The sequence below is a fragment of the Spermophilus citellus genome (assembly GCF_964194105.1).
Source record: "Spermophilus citellus genome assembly, chromosome: 2".
Lineage (NCBI taxonomy): Eukaryota > Metazoa > Chordata > Mammalia > Rodentia > Sciuridae > Spermophilus > Spermophilus citellus.
Window position 1 is genome coordinate 94,724,453 of NC_138183.1, and position 16,529 is coordinate 94,740,981.

Here is a 16,529-nt window from a genome sequence, read left to right on the forward strand (position 1 = left end):
TTATGTGGTGCTGAAGGACAGCAGGTTGCAAGTTCTGAGCAGCCTTCAGAAGGAATCTACTGCCCTTAGGGGGGCCTTTATTTTTATATCATTTTTGCAGATATCTTTCCAGGTAGTTAATAAATAGTCTCAAAGCCCCAAACTTATTTGATGTCCATACTTTTCAAGAGTCACAATCTTTTCTGACATATTGATTACCTGAGATATATTGAGGACATGGTTTAGAATATTTTCCTGTAACCTTTGGCAATCAGGATTAAATATTGACATTTTTACCTTAATCACTAGGTGCACACTGTTGTGGGGCAGGTCACTCAGAAAACACACCAATTCCCAGTTCTGTCCAAATGGACAGAATTTAGCTGGCCAGCCAGGGACAGCTCCCTGCAGGACCCATAACTGTCTCTACAAGGAATAGCCCCAAGCCTGAGCAGGAGAGAAGCATTTCTTACATGATGTTAAGTCTCAGGATAAAATGGAGTCTGCTTGGTCATTGCCCTTACAACCTGGCCCATAACACTATACTACACAACTCGACTACATGTCTCCTGTTCTATTATTAACTTTTAACTTTAAATCATACATATAAATTATTTCATTAACCTTTAACTTTAAAGCACACCTATAATTATTAGTAAGCTTTCTTACTTTTAATCTAAAGTCACAGTAAAACACACTTAAAATAGTGAAAGCCTATTATTCCGAAGTGACTCTAAAATATATCTATATTAATTTTACATTATTCTATTTTTAATTTCCATTTTTTTTCATATTACTTTTTTAACTGCTTTCTTAAAGTTTCCTTGATCCTTGGTCAAAGCAGATCGCATCTTGTGTCTTTTTAATCTTTTAACTAAAGGGCAGGTTCTGCACCTCAACCCATTTGCCATTAATATTAACTATGTGTTTTCCACTTTCATCATGAATTCCTGTGTGAGTCAGAGGAGGGTGTGTTAATGGGGGGAATGTATTTTTATTAGCCTCTTGTCTTCCAGGGGAATACTATAATCTTCCTTTAATTAAGCAAGTTACATAGGGTGGTCCTTGTACAGTTGGCACAACTATTGTTTTTCTGTAACTAGGCTATTGCACAGGTTGTGGCTTTAGAAGGGAGGGGAACATTAGTGTACATTGTTAACCCTGGGATAAACCCTGGGAACTTTGATTGGTAATCTTTTTCCTGTGAATTTCTTAAGGAATAACACTATTTTTTGTCTCCTGAGAGATATTGAAACACACCTTGGGGCCTGTCTCAATTGTGTCCTTGGTCTCATTCTGGAAAATTTCCTGCATTCTCAGGGAACACGTACTTTTATTATTTATTGATAGATGCCCTGTTCTCTATATCATGAGGATCATAAAAAAAAAAAAAAAAAAAAAACTTAACATTCCCCATGGTTTCAGATTCCAGATGGTGTGGCCCTGCCACAGCATCTCCCACACTGTGACCCTGTCAGACAGCAGATTACAGGAACCCCTTCACCAACTCCTGATTGTGAAAACCCCCAGGAAAAAAAGGAGAAATTTAATTAAAAAAAAAGAACTGGGAAGTAGCTTCAGCAGAACCCAACATGCCTGCTCTGTACTGAACAGGTCAGAGAAGGAGTTTAGAATGTACATAAACTGATCTGCAAGGTAAAGGATGATGTAAGGAGTGAAATCAGAGAAAATACAGGAAGTGAAATATCACCTCAATAAAGAGATAGAGATTCTGAAAAAAATCACACAGAAATCTTTAAAATGAAGAAATCAGTAAACCAAATTAAAAAATCAATAGAAAGCATCACCATAAGACTAGACCACTTGGAATACAGTTTCACATTTAGAGGGTAAGCAATCCAGACCTCAGTTGACTTCTCAACCCAGGCCCTCCAAGCTAGAAGGTCTTGGAATAATATATACCAAGCTCTGAGAGAAAATGGATGCCAACCAAGAATACTATACCCAGCAAAACTAAGCTTCAGAATTAACGATGAAATAAAAACCTTTTATGATAAACAAAAGTTAAAAGAATTCACAATTAGAAAGCCTGCACTAGAAAAACATACTCAATACAATATTTTATGAAGAATAAATGAAAAATAACTAAAAACTAGCAAAGGGAGGAACTATATTAAAAGAATAGTCATCAAAGGAGAAACTAATTCAAGTTAAAAACCAGAAATCAAAATAATGGGGGGAGTGGCAAAGGAGGAGGAGGAAGAAGAGGGGAGGTATTATTTTGTTCATCAAAAGACATTAAGAGTGAAAAGGCAAGTGACTTAATTGAGTGTAGTAACTACATAAAGAATGCCTCTAAATCACTAAGAAGGGTGAAAACTCTCACAGAAAAAAGGATCCCCCTCTAAAACCTTGAATATGTATGCACTTCACAAAAGGTAGTCCAAATAATCAACAGATCTGCCCAACCTATTAGTAATCAAGGAAATACAACTTAATGTATTTTCACATTATACAAAAAACAGAACAACCGTTATGTCCGTGAACTATAGAGTGGATAAATAAGGTGAAGTCACACAAGACAATACTATCCAAACAGTAAAAATAAGTGGACACAGTAATATGAATGAATCTCAAAATCATAATGTTGAGTAAAAAAAAAAAAAAGAAGAAAAGAAGAAGAAACTGGTGCGAATCAGTACTTACTGTATGGTTCCATTTACAGAAAGTTCAAAATCAGGCAAGAGAAAATTACATGTTTAGGGATTCATACCAAGTTAATAAACCCATAAAAGTCAAAGCAAAAAAAGGTTTGCAAAGAGTCAAGAGAGGCCTTACCTGGTTGGTGAGGAGCCAGGTGTTGGGAGAGATATAGGATTAGTAGATAAAATGTGTTTTCTGGAGCTGCTGCTGATCAATATGTTTACCTGTGGTAATCACACAGCAGTTACACTTTTTTTTTATAAATGTGTTATAATTCATAATAAAACATTTTAAATTATAAAAACCTCAATTTAAAAATTAGTTAAAGCTTGAATAGACATTTCTCCAAAGAACATATACAAATAGCCAATAAGCACATGAACACTTGCTCCACATCACTGATCATTAGGGAATGCAGCTCCCCACAATGAGAATCCCCCAAACATACCTTATGATGGCTATCATCAAAAGCAAAACCAAACTAGCTGGTGTTGGTGAGGATGTGGAGAAACCGGAACCCTTGCACAGTGTTGTGGGAATGTGAAATGGAGCAGTGCAAATGGAAAATAGCCCATCAGTTTCTTGATATTAAAGAGACTTACCATAGGATCTAGCAATTCTACTTCTTGGTATTTATCAAAAATCATTGAGAGCAGGGAATTGAACAGACACATGTACATCCACTTTCAAAGCAGCATTATTCACAATAATCAAAAGGTGAGAGCAACCCAAGAAGCCATTGATAGATGGATGAGTAAACTAAATGTGGCACACACCTACAATCACATAATATCCTGCCTTCAAAAGGATGGAAACTGGGGGGCAAGAGGCTTTACCTCTTGTCCCACTCCACAAAACCTAGGGAAACAGGTTGGTAAGGAAATGGGTTTATTATTTTTTAAATATTTTTTTAGTTGTATATGGACTCAATGCCTTTATTTGTTTTTATGTGGTGCTAGGATCAAACCCAGTGCCTCACACTTGGGAGACAAGTGCTCTACCACTGAGCCACAACTCCAGCTTGAAAGTGGGTTTATTCAAAGCCAGTTTTCAGGAAGACAGAAGAGTCCCTTCTGTCTCAAAGTCCATCTTCAGGGACTCAAGGGTGTGGACAGCTTTTTATAAGAGAAGTAGAGCCACTGTGGGACACATGGTAGGAAATACAGATTTAGCTAGGCTGTGTTTAGTCAGAGAATATGTCAGTCTTTATTTCCTTGATGTCCGTCCTCAGAATGAGGAAGTATCAACAGTTATCAGGAAGTTGCATTTGATTTCAAAGGGTGTCTGCCTCAGAAGGAAATTCTGACACAGTTTACAACATAGATGAGCCTTAAAGACGTTATGCCATGTGAAATAAACCAGTCCCAAAAGGAAATTACAGATATATAAGTATACATACTATTATACATGAAAACTTCTGGGGTTATATTCATGAGAGAAAGGGAGAGTTTGCAGCAACAGGAGAGAAAGGAATAGGAAATTAATGTTTAATGGGCAGAGTTTGAGTTTGGCAAAAGGACAAGCATTCTGTAGCTGAGTGATGGTGATGTTTATACAACAAAGTGAATACACATAATTCACTGGATTGTGAAGTTAACATGGTTAAAATAATGAGTGTTATGTTATCTATACTTCACCAAAATAATTTTAAAAAACAGCTATTGGCATTTTTATTCAGACACTTTCACATGCAGGAGACAGAAAATGCCACCTCAACTTGCTTAAGCCTAATGGGACTTTCTGACTCATATCACTGCAAATCCCAGTCGAGGGGAAGGTGAATGAAGTAGCAGGTTCAAGTGACTACAAGGTCTTAAAATATCCTTTAGGAGAACTGGGTCCAAAGCTACCTGGGAAACAGGCATCAGTGGTAGGGTGGTAGGTCCATCTGGGACAGGAGAAGGTGGCTGAGTTGGCATCCACTCCTTGCTCGTGGACTTAAGACTGCAATGCCTTTGCTATAGTTGTGCCATTAGCTCTTAATCCACTCTCCTGGAGCTCTGGTTTTGGCTACACTGTGTGCTCTCATTCTTCACTTACACTTTCACTTGGATTCCCTGAATAGTTCTTCTGGTATCCATACCAGATCTCTGGTAGACTAACCCATTGCCCAGTTTTTCTGATTTCTAGGGTAGTGCTTCTTGCTTTTACCTTTGTTCAATCTCACTGATGACCAGGATTCCTTAGTCTGGCTCTGTATTCCATGAACACCCTGATATACCTTCTTTGTTTTCTCATCATCTACTCACCTGTAGCTGTTGAAGGGGGAAAATATCCATACCAGGACTGGGGGCTGTAGCTCAATGGCAGAGCAATTGCCTAATATGTGTGAGGCTCTGGGTACGATCCTCAGCACCATATAAAAATAAATAAATAAAATAAAGGTATTGTGTCCATCTACAACTAAAACATTATTTTGAAAATATACATACCAGAGAGTTCAAAGTCCAACTATAGCATCCAACTGCAGTTCTAGACTGAAGACATTGGTCATAGTCAGAAATGGGGCACTGTCTAATCTCAGAGAATACGACCATACTGAAGGTAGCTCTCGACATAGTTCACTCATGAGTAGTCATACTTTTTTGTTTTGTTTTGTTTTCTGTAGTGCTGGTGATGAACCCAGGGCCTTGAGTATGCTGTGCAAGTGCTTTACCACTGAGCCACACTGGAACCCTTCAAGTACCAAAGCAAAAGACATGAGGATGACTATAAGCCAGGCCATAAAGTTCTGTTAGACATGGTGTCCTCCTTCTTGCCCTCAAGTCAGTATCTATGAAACCAAGATTCAGACTGTCCTGTAGACACTGTCACCATAGAGGCAAAGATTGGCTTCTTTGCAGCTGTACCTTTGAGAATTCCTGCTGAGCAATGAAGCAATAATTCCAGAGAGTAGCTCAGAGGGCATGAGCACCAGACTGAGGAGGAGGATGGGGTCTTAATGTTTAGGTGTTTTTAAAAATTACAATCATTTTAATTTGGGGCATTCCTATGGATGAAGGTTAGAGAATTAGCATGGACCTCTTCTTTCATCCTGTTGATGAGCAAGAACCTGGAATGTTAGGCAGGACAAATGGAATAATGGTGAATCTCAGTAGCAGAGACCACAAAAAAGTTCCATGACTATCATGGGTCTGACCCCATGTAAGGGCATGGACTCCGTTCCATCCTGCATATGTAGGAAATCTATGCAAAGTTTGCAAAAGAGGTGAAGCCAAATACCCCAGTGTCAGCAGTCTAGCTCATTGAGCCACTCTGTAGGCCCTCATAAGCAACATGCAGTAGCCACAATGTTCACATTGAGCATTGAGTAACATTTACTGTGACTGAGGCTGTTATTTGTCTAAACAGAATAATTCCTCCCCTCTTCTTTAACAATAGGGACTCTGATTCTGTTCTGCATTTAGTTTAGTAGAGTGCCCAACTATATTTCTTAGCATCTCTTACAGTCAGGTCTAGCTAATCAGGCCAAAGAAATGATATATCAAATATAGGACCAATGTTATCCTGATATAACTGGAATTTGTTGGATGGGGCTTTCAGACAGGAACTTTAAAACAGTGAGAGCTAGGAAACTACTTTTTGGACTGGCTCTTCTCTTTCTACTTTGTATGTGGAGTTAATGGCTGGAATACCAGCAGCTTTTCTTGTGATGCTGAGGATATAAGCCATGCCTCTGGACTGTCAGAGGAAAAATAAATAAATAAATAAAAGAACCCAATTCCCTGGTAATTTTATGGAGTTTTCACACAAGCCCTGACTTCCTACTTCTGGACTTGGATGTGAGAGAATAAAATCTTATGTAACTAACCTCTGTATTCACAGCCAAAGAAGATTTCCTTGGGACTTTCAAAAGCAGTACCTAGATCCAGCAGAAAAGGGGCCTCAGAGCAAAGGTGAGCAGTACCTCATGGTAAGGCTGCCCTGACCTCAGAAGCTCTGGGTTTTAGCTAATTAACAGGTTGATGGTGACAGAAGAGAAGGAGGTGTGGATCATCCCTGTACCCATAGGGTAGCATAATTCTTTGCAAATCCTTCAAGTTGAAGTAAGATGCCCCTCAGTTGAATAAGTAATTTTATGAATTTTATAAAATCATAAGATTCTTTTAGCTCTTGTGAGTGAAAATACCACGTGTAAACTGGCAAGCCAGGGTCAGGCTGAATGGCCCCTGAAAGTCCCATGTCTGAGCAAAGTTGCTATAGACAACTATGTCACCTGGCTGGATAGAAATGGCCGAGGTAGACCTCCACATCTCAGATACCTTTGCCTTCTTCAGTCTTCATGGTTGCTGTTGCCAAATACTAGGTAACGTTTCAGATGGGCATCTATGAGATTCCAGAAATCCACCATGGCTGTTCTTGTGAGGTTGGCAGCCACCTCAACAGCTCTCTGGGCTCTTTTCTGGACTCTATTTGCAATGGCTTCTCTGCCATTAGCATTCTGATGAATGGTAGGAAACTTTACAACTAAATTCCTGCTGCTCTGTATTAGATTTTTTTTTAAGGATTTGGCCACAGACTCTTAGGTCCCTTGGGCAATTGCTTCCTTGAAACTCCAGGTGCTAGGTCCAGAGAACCTCTGTCTCTCCCAGTGGCTTGTCTTCAGAGTCTTCTTACCTGATCCAGGCGTGTCCCCTCCTTCATCCCCTGGTCCTAACCACTGCTCCAGGCTTCACTGTGAATCCCTGCTCACGACCATAGTTCTTCCTTGAAACATTGCTGCAACTAGACGGACCAAGGGTCATAGATGGCCAGGATCCCAGTCTTTGCCTAGACTCCCTAGGAAACAAAGCCTGAGGCAAGAACTGTACCTCCTTCATGAGGGACATACCCAAGGTAGCAAGAGTGAGAAAAAGGAAGTGGAGCAGGAAGAAAGGGAAGAAAAGCAAGTGATCTGTTCCCATTGGCCTCTACTTCACATGCTGAGGAGCGAGATGAGTCAGAAAGTGCATCCACTTGGTTCCACAAGAATTCTCCAAATACTGAAGAAACCACATCTGGAGGAATTGGTGGGTGAAGGTGAACAGAAGGAATTTATCTGATCAGCTCCCTCTGTCTTCAGGTTGCATCATTCAGCCACTCCTAAGGAAGCCAGGGCCCATAGCCCACTGGGTGGCACTTTGACAAGCCTGGAATTGATGTGAGGAGGAGGATATAAGAAACCTCAGAAAACCTCAGAAACCTGAGGTCTGCAGCTGTGGCCTGAGGCAAGAGGGAGGGCCCCGCACCCCTGTGCCGGTAGCTGTGCAGCCTCAGTTGGTGCAGTCAATGGCTGAGAAAGCTCTGGCTGCTGAGGTAGAGCAGGTACTTGGCAGCCCAGGGTAATGGGACTAGGCCCAGGGTACAGGCCTTGTTAACTCCTTGTGTGATTTGTTCCAAGCCCAACTTTCTGCCGCCAGTCTGACTTTCTCCTCACGGCCTGGGACCTTTAGCACCTCTCTCCTAAACCTTCACCTCCTTGCCACAGAAATCCATCCTTTGTGTTTTTGGTTTTGCCTTCTTCCATGTTAACAGATTCCTCATTCCTTTCTCTTAATATCAACTTTCATATAAAAGTAAATGACCAATCAGATGAACATCATTACCCTAAGTACATGTATGAAGACACAAATGATGTGACTCTACTTTGTGTACAAGCCGAGACATGAAGAATTGTGCTCTATATGTGTAATGTGAATTGAATTGCATTCTGTTGTCATATTTAACAAATTGGAATAAATAAAATAAAATTTAAAAAACATAAGTGACCACTTATAACTTTTTATAGCTTCTTGAGGAAGGAAAGAATTCTTTTCTGATAGGATGTGTGGCAAATTCAAAGAGACACTAGACCAAAAAGGAGGCCTTCAATAAATTTAGAAGAACTCAAGGACAATCCACCTGCAACAGGCAAGGGGAACTCACTGGATACCAGTGGCTTTTTATTCCAAAGTGTTCTTCCAACTGTACTCTACTGCCAGGTGACAACAGTTTTTGTGCTTGGGGGACTGATATTGCTCAGGATCACATTATTCTAAAGTAGAGCCTATATAAACAAAAATAGGGTTATGAGGGAAGTCCAAATTTTTCCAGAAGAACATAAATGAAAGCCAAGAAAACCAACATGGACCATATTAGCTTCAGGCACTTTTGCCTTCTCTACACACTACATAGAAGGGTATGCTCTCAGTTATTGATCATCTACATACCAGTGAATATTCTGAAGATAATCCTTGATCTATGGAGCTTAATCTCTAATGTTTGTATGTTAGGGCTGAAGCCAAGCCCTTGTCCCAGAACTGTGGAATGGTGACCCAGGCAGACTGGAGCACAGGTGGCAAGCTTGGGGCCACAGTCCTGCAGAGCCCACCATGTGGAGGCAAGCCAGGTGCCCTGACCTGTCCTGCCCCAGTAGCCTGACCCAGGGCTGGGTGTGGTCATCTGCTGCAGAAGCCTGTCCCACACAGTGCTACTGCAGAAACTCACACAGTGCTGCAGCCCAAACCTTGAGGTCCAGGATCTCAGGATCTCACTTCCCTCCTGGAATGGCAGAAAAATTGGATTAGGGCAGTCCCAAATGGGATTGCAGGGCTTACTGGGGGCATTAATACTTTTCCAAACTCTGATTAGCATAAGTGTGAACCAACAGCATTCACTCAAGTGCTAATATAAACCCTAGATCAGCACACTCAGACAGCAACCCCTGTCAGGTCCCCATTGCCCACTTGAATAAATCCTACGTTTACACTCACCCTTGTAGATTTCATTCTTTGAATTCATGAGACAAGAACACCAGAAGAGGAAACTGGTGGTGAGCTGCTGGGGTCTGCTGCAACACTGGAGGGTGTAGCCTGCCCTTCAGAGCAGCAACATGTTTCTCAGCTGCAGAGACCTGTGGCGTAAACAGACCCCATGTGCCAGGAGAAGTAGAGAACTCCAGTTTCAGGATCACCTAATAAACAAAATAAACAAGTATATATTAGAAAAAGCAAAATACTGTGGAAAAAAGAAGTGTTGTCAGGGCAGGCTTCAGAGGTAAACAAAGGCTTGGAGGTGAAACAGCAAGGCGTGTAGCCACGAGAGGGAAGGAGACCCAGATGGAACTAACACAGAGGCTGCCCAGTGAAAGCATTCTTCACTTGAATGAAGGGTGAAAAAGAGGACAGTTTATCTGCAGCAGAACAAGTGAGGGGGAATCATAGAAGATGAGTTCAAAGAACTAGTGGGGGTAAATGCTTCAGATTATGAAGGGATGTGGGCCATTGTAAGGACTTTGGCTTTTACCCTTACATGGAGGAGCCACGGTGCTGAGAATACAATGTTTAGGGCAAGAGTACAAGTGGGAGTAGTTAGCAGCTGTTTGCAGTGATTCTGGCAAAAGATGATGTAGACTTGGATCAGGGTGGTAGTAATGCACTCTGAAATGTGATCAGGTTCTGCATATATTTTAAGAATATAGCCAGAAGGGTCTGCTGAGGAACTGAAAGTAGAGTGTGAGATAAAGAGAAAGACAATGGCTCAGTTTGAACTGAGCAACTATGAGGATGGAGTTGCCATTTACTGAGGTGGGTAAACTGCAGTGGAAGAGGTATGGCAATGGGAGAGACACAGAAGTTCAGTTTTGAATATGCCACGTTAGACATTTATTAAACATCAACTAAAGAAAGCTGAGGAGATAGCTCAAGTTCAAGGAAGAAACCCAGGCTAGAGATATAAATTGAGAGTTGACCACAACTGAATGGCATTTAGAGCATCTAGGCTGAAAAAGATCACCTAAATGTTGACAGAAAAAGAAAAGACCCAAAGTTTGAGCTCTGGGGCATTTGGACATTTAGTTGATTCCCAGATGTGCAGCTTTAGCTTTACCTAGGAACTTGATGAAGATGCAAATTCTCAGGCCGCACACCAGACCAGCTGAATGAAGGTGGTACCCAGCACTGCTTTAAGACTCCAAGTAATTCTGATTATGGCAGTTTGAAAACCACAGGTTCAGAGACTGGGCAGAAGAGGAGGACATAACTAAAAAGACTGAGGAGTGACTAGTCAGGGAGGAAGAAAACCAGAGAGTGTTTCAAGGAGCAAGATAGTAGTCAACTTTTCTCATTGTTGTTCATAAGTAAAATGAGATAAGGACTGAGGACTGGTGTAGTAACAAAAAAAATGAATTTATGTGAAGATATTTAACAAGAAAAAAGGCATTCCCTGGTGTTTTAGACAGGTCAGCTGGGGGTGCCCTTCAAATATATTTTCTGAAGGAAACAGCCCATCCCTTATCTCCTGCTGATGGAAAGGGAGAGACTCTCTCCCACTGTTGTTTGAGCTGACAGAGGTCACGCAGGCTCCTTCTTCCTCTGCCTTTAGTTGACTAGACTACACTAAATCCACAGATCAATTAGGAGATAAGTGTGTCCCTGTAGGAGAAACCCTAAATAGCAGTGGCTTATACAAAATATTTTATATCTCTTTCAAGTTCTATTTGAACAAACTGTCTGGGGCTCATTCCTTCTATCTCGTTGGTGTGCCTTTCCTAGGGTGTTAACCTTGTCCACACTGTCCAGGAGGACATCTCCAGCCAGCATGGAGAAAAACTCATCTCCTTAAGAAATAATTTTCCTCTCTGTCCCCAGCAAAAGGCAGGAATATTTACCCTGAGGAGGCTTAGTCTAGCTAAAAGTTATGGCACTCTATTAGAGAAAGGACCATTGAACACAGTGCTTGTACACAGAGATCAGCTAAGCAAATTGGATTTTCCTCCTTAGAACTATGATCTGGATAGCAAGCCGGCTACTTAATTACGGGATGATAAAAGAGAGCATGCAGTAGCTGAAGATCCGCTGACTCCGGGAGCTCGAGGGGGTCTAGAAGCTCGTATTTTCGGGCTGGTCTCCCTGAGGTCAGCGGTCCCAGTTACTGGTGGTTCTTGGGAACTCTTTCCGGATTTTTCCAGGACTGATATTCCATTTCTCCTCATGAAGCAGGGCAACTTGGGGTCAAGGGGGCTCCCGACGGAGACATCTCGTACTGGGTTGTTGGACGGAGATCGTACACCACCGCACCCAGGGTCGAGGGGGCTCCCTGCTCGATGAGGAAAACACCTCGAACCAGGGTGTCGGAGGTAGTTCGTACACCACCGCACCCAGTGATGAGGGGGCTCTCCACCAGAGGGGAAAGATGCCTGGAACAGGGTGTTGTGGGGAGCAACCAGGGCCCATTGCAACCAGGGCCGAGGGGACTCCCCCCACAAGGGAGATATCCTCAAATCGGGGTGTCGGGGAGAGATTGTACACCATGGCCCCCATGATCCAGAGGGCTTCTCGCTCCACGGGGAGATGCCTCAAATTGGGGGGTTGGGGCGAGCTCATATACCACCGCACCCATGGTCAAGGCGGCTCCCCCCTGGACGGGGGAGATGCCTCGAACCGGGGAGTCTGGAGGAGCTCATACACCACCGCATTCAAGGTAGAGGGGGCTCCTCCCTCTATGGGGGAGACACCTCTAAATGGGTGTCTGGGGGAGCATCCAGCTTTGAGGCGGCTTTGGCCTCGATGGGGGAGATACCATGAATCAAGGTTTTGGTGGGAGCTCATACACCACTGAACCCAGGTTCGAGGGGGCTAACACCTTGACCGGGGAGAAGACTCGAAATGGGATGTCGGGGGGATCTCATACACCAACGCATCCAGGGATGAGGGGGTTCCTCAGTATACAAGGCTCTGGGTTCAATCCTCAGTCACACCCCCCCCACACACACACACACACAAATAGTCCCAATTAGAATCCCAAAATCTTTGCAGTTTGCATTTTACAAAATCTGTAAAATATTAAACTCAGCAAACACACATAAATGTTAAAGTTGTTGGGGAAACAGCTTACTGAAAATTATTTTACCTTATACGTAAACAAATCTATGTGTGCAATGATACCACCTGATTTGTAAAAGTAGGACAATTTCATTTTGTGGGTAAATAGTTAAGCAGTGGTTGGGAACATAAGTAGATTTTGTTAGCTTCTTCCTTGTATCTTTCATTTGACCTGAAACTTGAATGAGGACCCAAGCATTTGAATGAAGACTCTGATCTATTCTTTCTCTCTTCTTATCCATCCAGTTCACCATCTCTCAAGATGGCCCTGTTTATTCCCTTACTAAAAAATCATTGCTGATTGCCCATAACCTTGACCATCTTCTGCACTGTGTCCACAACTCCTCCAGTTTGTTCCCATTCTACTTTCCCAAATGTATCTCTTTCCATTCTTACAAGTAAGAATTCTTTAACTCTGTTGCTTTTTTCTGAACATGTCTTAAACTTTTCCCACTTCTTTGACCTTGCATATCGTATGCTCTCTTCATTACTCTTATTGTTTAAATTTTCTATCTGGTCTCCATCTTTTAACACCCAGCTTATATCATCCCATCATCATTTGAATAATAAGTGCAGAGCTCTGTGCCACCCTTGAACTCCTATAACATTTTCTGCAGTTCTCATTTTACAGAAGCTTATTAATCAGTTATTTAAAAATATTTTTGTGTATATATTTTTACATGAAGGAATCTGTATGCATGTTTTTTAAAGGAAGAGTGAAGTTATGGAATTTTCCAGTAATTGGTTGGAGTTGGAGAATATCATGCTAAGCGAAATAAGCCGGATCCCACAAGGACAAATGTTTTCTCCAATATTCGGATGCTAATTCACAATAGGGGGGGTGAGAGGGGGCACTAGGGGAAAATAGCATTACCACCTTACCTTAAACTAGATAGAAGTAAGTGATGGGAGAGGAGGGGATGGGATGTGGAAATAGGAAAGATAATAGAATGAAACATTGTTACTGTATGTATATATGTGACTGCATGACCAATGATTCTGCAATATGTACACTCAGAAAAATGAGAAATTATATCACATCTATGTATGATATATCAAAGTGCATAAATGTAGGGGTTGGGGATGTGGCTCAAGCAGTAGCGCGCTCGCCTTGCATGCGTGCGTCCCGGGTTCGATCCTCAGCACCACGTACAAACAGAGATGTTGTGTCCGCCGAAAAAACTAAAGTAAATAAATAAATTCTCTCTCTCTCTCTCTCTCTCTCTCTCTCCCTCCCTCCCTCCCTCCCTCCCTCCCCCCCCTCCTCTCTAAAAAAAGTGCATAAATGCATTTCTACTAGCATGTATAACTAAAACAAATAAAAAAATTTTAAAAAGGTAAATTCAGTACTCATACTTGAATGTGTTAGTCAGTTTTCTGCTATTGTAACAAATACCTGACATAAATAAACTTAAAAATAGGAAAGGTTAAAAAAAGAAATATGTGTACAAAATATACATGTAACACATATGTAGGTTGAAGCCTAAAACAAAAACTCATGAAAGTACCATCCACCAAAACCATATGACTTATATATCCAAGAAACAGAACAATAGTACTGTTTAGATTGTATATGGTCCTCTTACCCCCATTAGTCTCCAATAGGTCACTTTTTCCCTGGTTCCTTTTTCTTCAGATTTATCCTAAAACACAAGTTTTATTTGAGAACTAATACTCAGCCTTTGTATTCATCATAGATTTGACCACGCTAATGAATGACACTGCAGATCACTATTACATTCCTTCTGCTCTATTAATATATTGTATCAATGCTCCTGTCAATGGGTATTTGGGTCTTTTATTTATTTTTATTGTGAATGCATTGAGCATTCTCATACAGACTTGGTCATCAGCTGCAATGTTTATACCTGGCACAGGATCTGATTGGTCAGTGTTCATGGCTTAAAGTCAAATAGTTTTGATACTTCTTGTATATGTCCTATGATGCACACATGCAGTTTTTCTATAAATGTTTCAAAATAAAACCAATGGGCTGTTGAGAAATGTACATGTTCAACTTTATAAGGTTAAATAGAGGACACCAATCGATGTTTTTCAGCACTACTTTTCTATGTGTTCTACCCAACCCTCCAAGCCATTTGGGAGCAGGGATAGTGGCTATGTTGTGCTGCTGAGGGCCATTGCCAAGTAGGAATGACGCATCGAAATTTCCTTGCCAGCGTACCCCATGTTAAATGGACTTGGCTTGGAATTTCGCTGTTGACATTGCATGTAAGGTGACGTTGCTCAAGGACCAAGGCGGATCTGGGTTTAGAGCTGATCAGGTTTGAGGAAGTATCCCGCTCCTTGAGCAGTTTGAATTTTTAGGTTTCACTCTGTTTTCTCCTGTATTGATAGATGAATCTGGAACTCTAAATCAAACACGGTTTGTGATAGCTCTTTGAAACTTGACACAATAAAGTAGTTCTCAGTTCTGTCTGTATGGTTTGTTTCCTATTCAAGTAGCCCTAAGCAGAGACTGACGAAAACTACTTTCGTCTGAAAGGGGTTGCCTAGCTTCTAAAAAACTCGGAATTTCCTGAAATCTCAGCAAATGTTTTTCACCCAATCTCGATCATACTTGCAGGTAAATGATCAGTACACCAATCCCACTTGACTCACCAAATTTCGTTCTTATAGCTTGAAGCATTCATTTGCAGTAACAGTTTGAATTTTTAGGTTTCACTCTGTTTTCTCCTATATCCATAGATGAATCTGGAACTCTAAATCAAACACGGTTTGTGCTAGCTCCTTGAAACTTGACACAATAAACTAGTTCTAAGTTCTAACTATACAGTTTGTTTCCTATTCAAGTAACCCTAAGCAGAGACTGACAAAAACCACTTTCGTCTGAAAGGGGTTGCCTAGCTTCCAAAAAACTACGAGTTTCCTGACATGGTTTGTTTCCTATTGATGTAGCCCTAAGCAGAGACTGGCGGTCTAGATTGACACAATATCTTCATTTTTATGTGGTGCTGAGAATCAAACATAGTGCCTTACATGTGAGAGGCAAGCTCTCAACCATTGAGCTACAACCCTATCCCCCTTTCACTCCATTTTATCTGTAACTTCTCACACCATCTAGAAGAATCCTGGGCCCTAGCTTCTGCCATGAAAACAAAGTGAAACCTAAAAATTCAAACTGTTACTGCAAACAAATGCTGCAACCTAGAAGAATGAAAATTGGTGAGCCAAGTGGTATTGGTATACTGCCCATTACAAGCAAGTATCTTCAAGATTGGTGAAAAAGTATTTTGTGAACATTTCAGAAAACTCGTAGTGTTTGGAAGTTTGGCAACACCATGGTTAAAATTGTTTTTTTCCAGTCTCTGCTTAGGGCTACTTCACGAGGAAACAAACCATAGGCACAAAATTGAGAACTACTTTATTTTGTCAAGTTTCAAAGAGCTACTACAAACCATGTTGGATTTAGAGTTCCATATTCATCTATCTATATAGGAGAAAACAGAGTGAAACCTAAAAATTCAAACTGTTACTGCAAACGAATGCTGCTAACTAGAAGAACGAAAATTGGTGAGCCAAGTGGGATTGTTGTACTGCTCATTACAATCAAGTATCCTCAAGATTGGTGAAAAAGTATTTGTGGACATTTCAGAAAACCCTCAGTTTTTTGGAAGTTTGGCAACACCCTTGGATGAAAGTGTTTTTCTCCAGTCTCTGCTTAGGGCTACTTCATGAGGAAACAAACCATAGAGACAAAACTGAGAAGTACTTTATTTTGTCAACTTTCAAAGAGCTACTACAAACCATGTTGGATTTAGAGTTCCATACTCATCTATCTATATAGGAGAAAAGGGACTGAAACTTAAAAATTCAAACTGTTACTGCAAACGAAGGCTTCAACATAGAAGAACGAAAATGGTTGAGCCAAGTAAGATTGTTGTAATGATCATTACCACGAAGTATCATCAAGATTGTTGAAAAAGTATTTGCGGAGATTTCAGAAAACCTGTAGTTTTTTGGAAGTTTGGAAACCCTTTCAGTGAAATTGTTTTTCACCAGTCTCTGCTAAGGGCTACTTCAAGA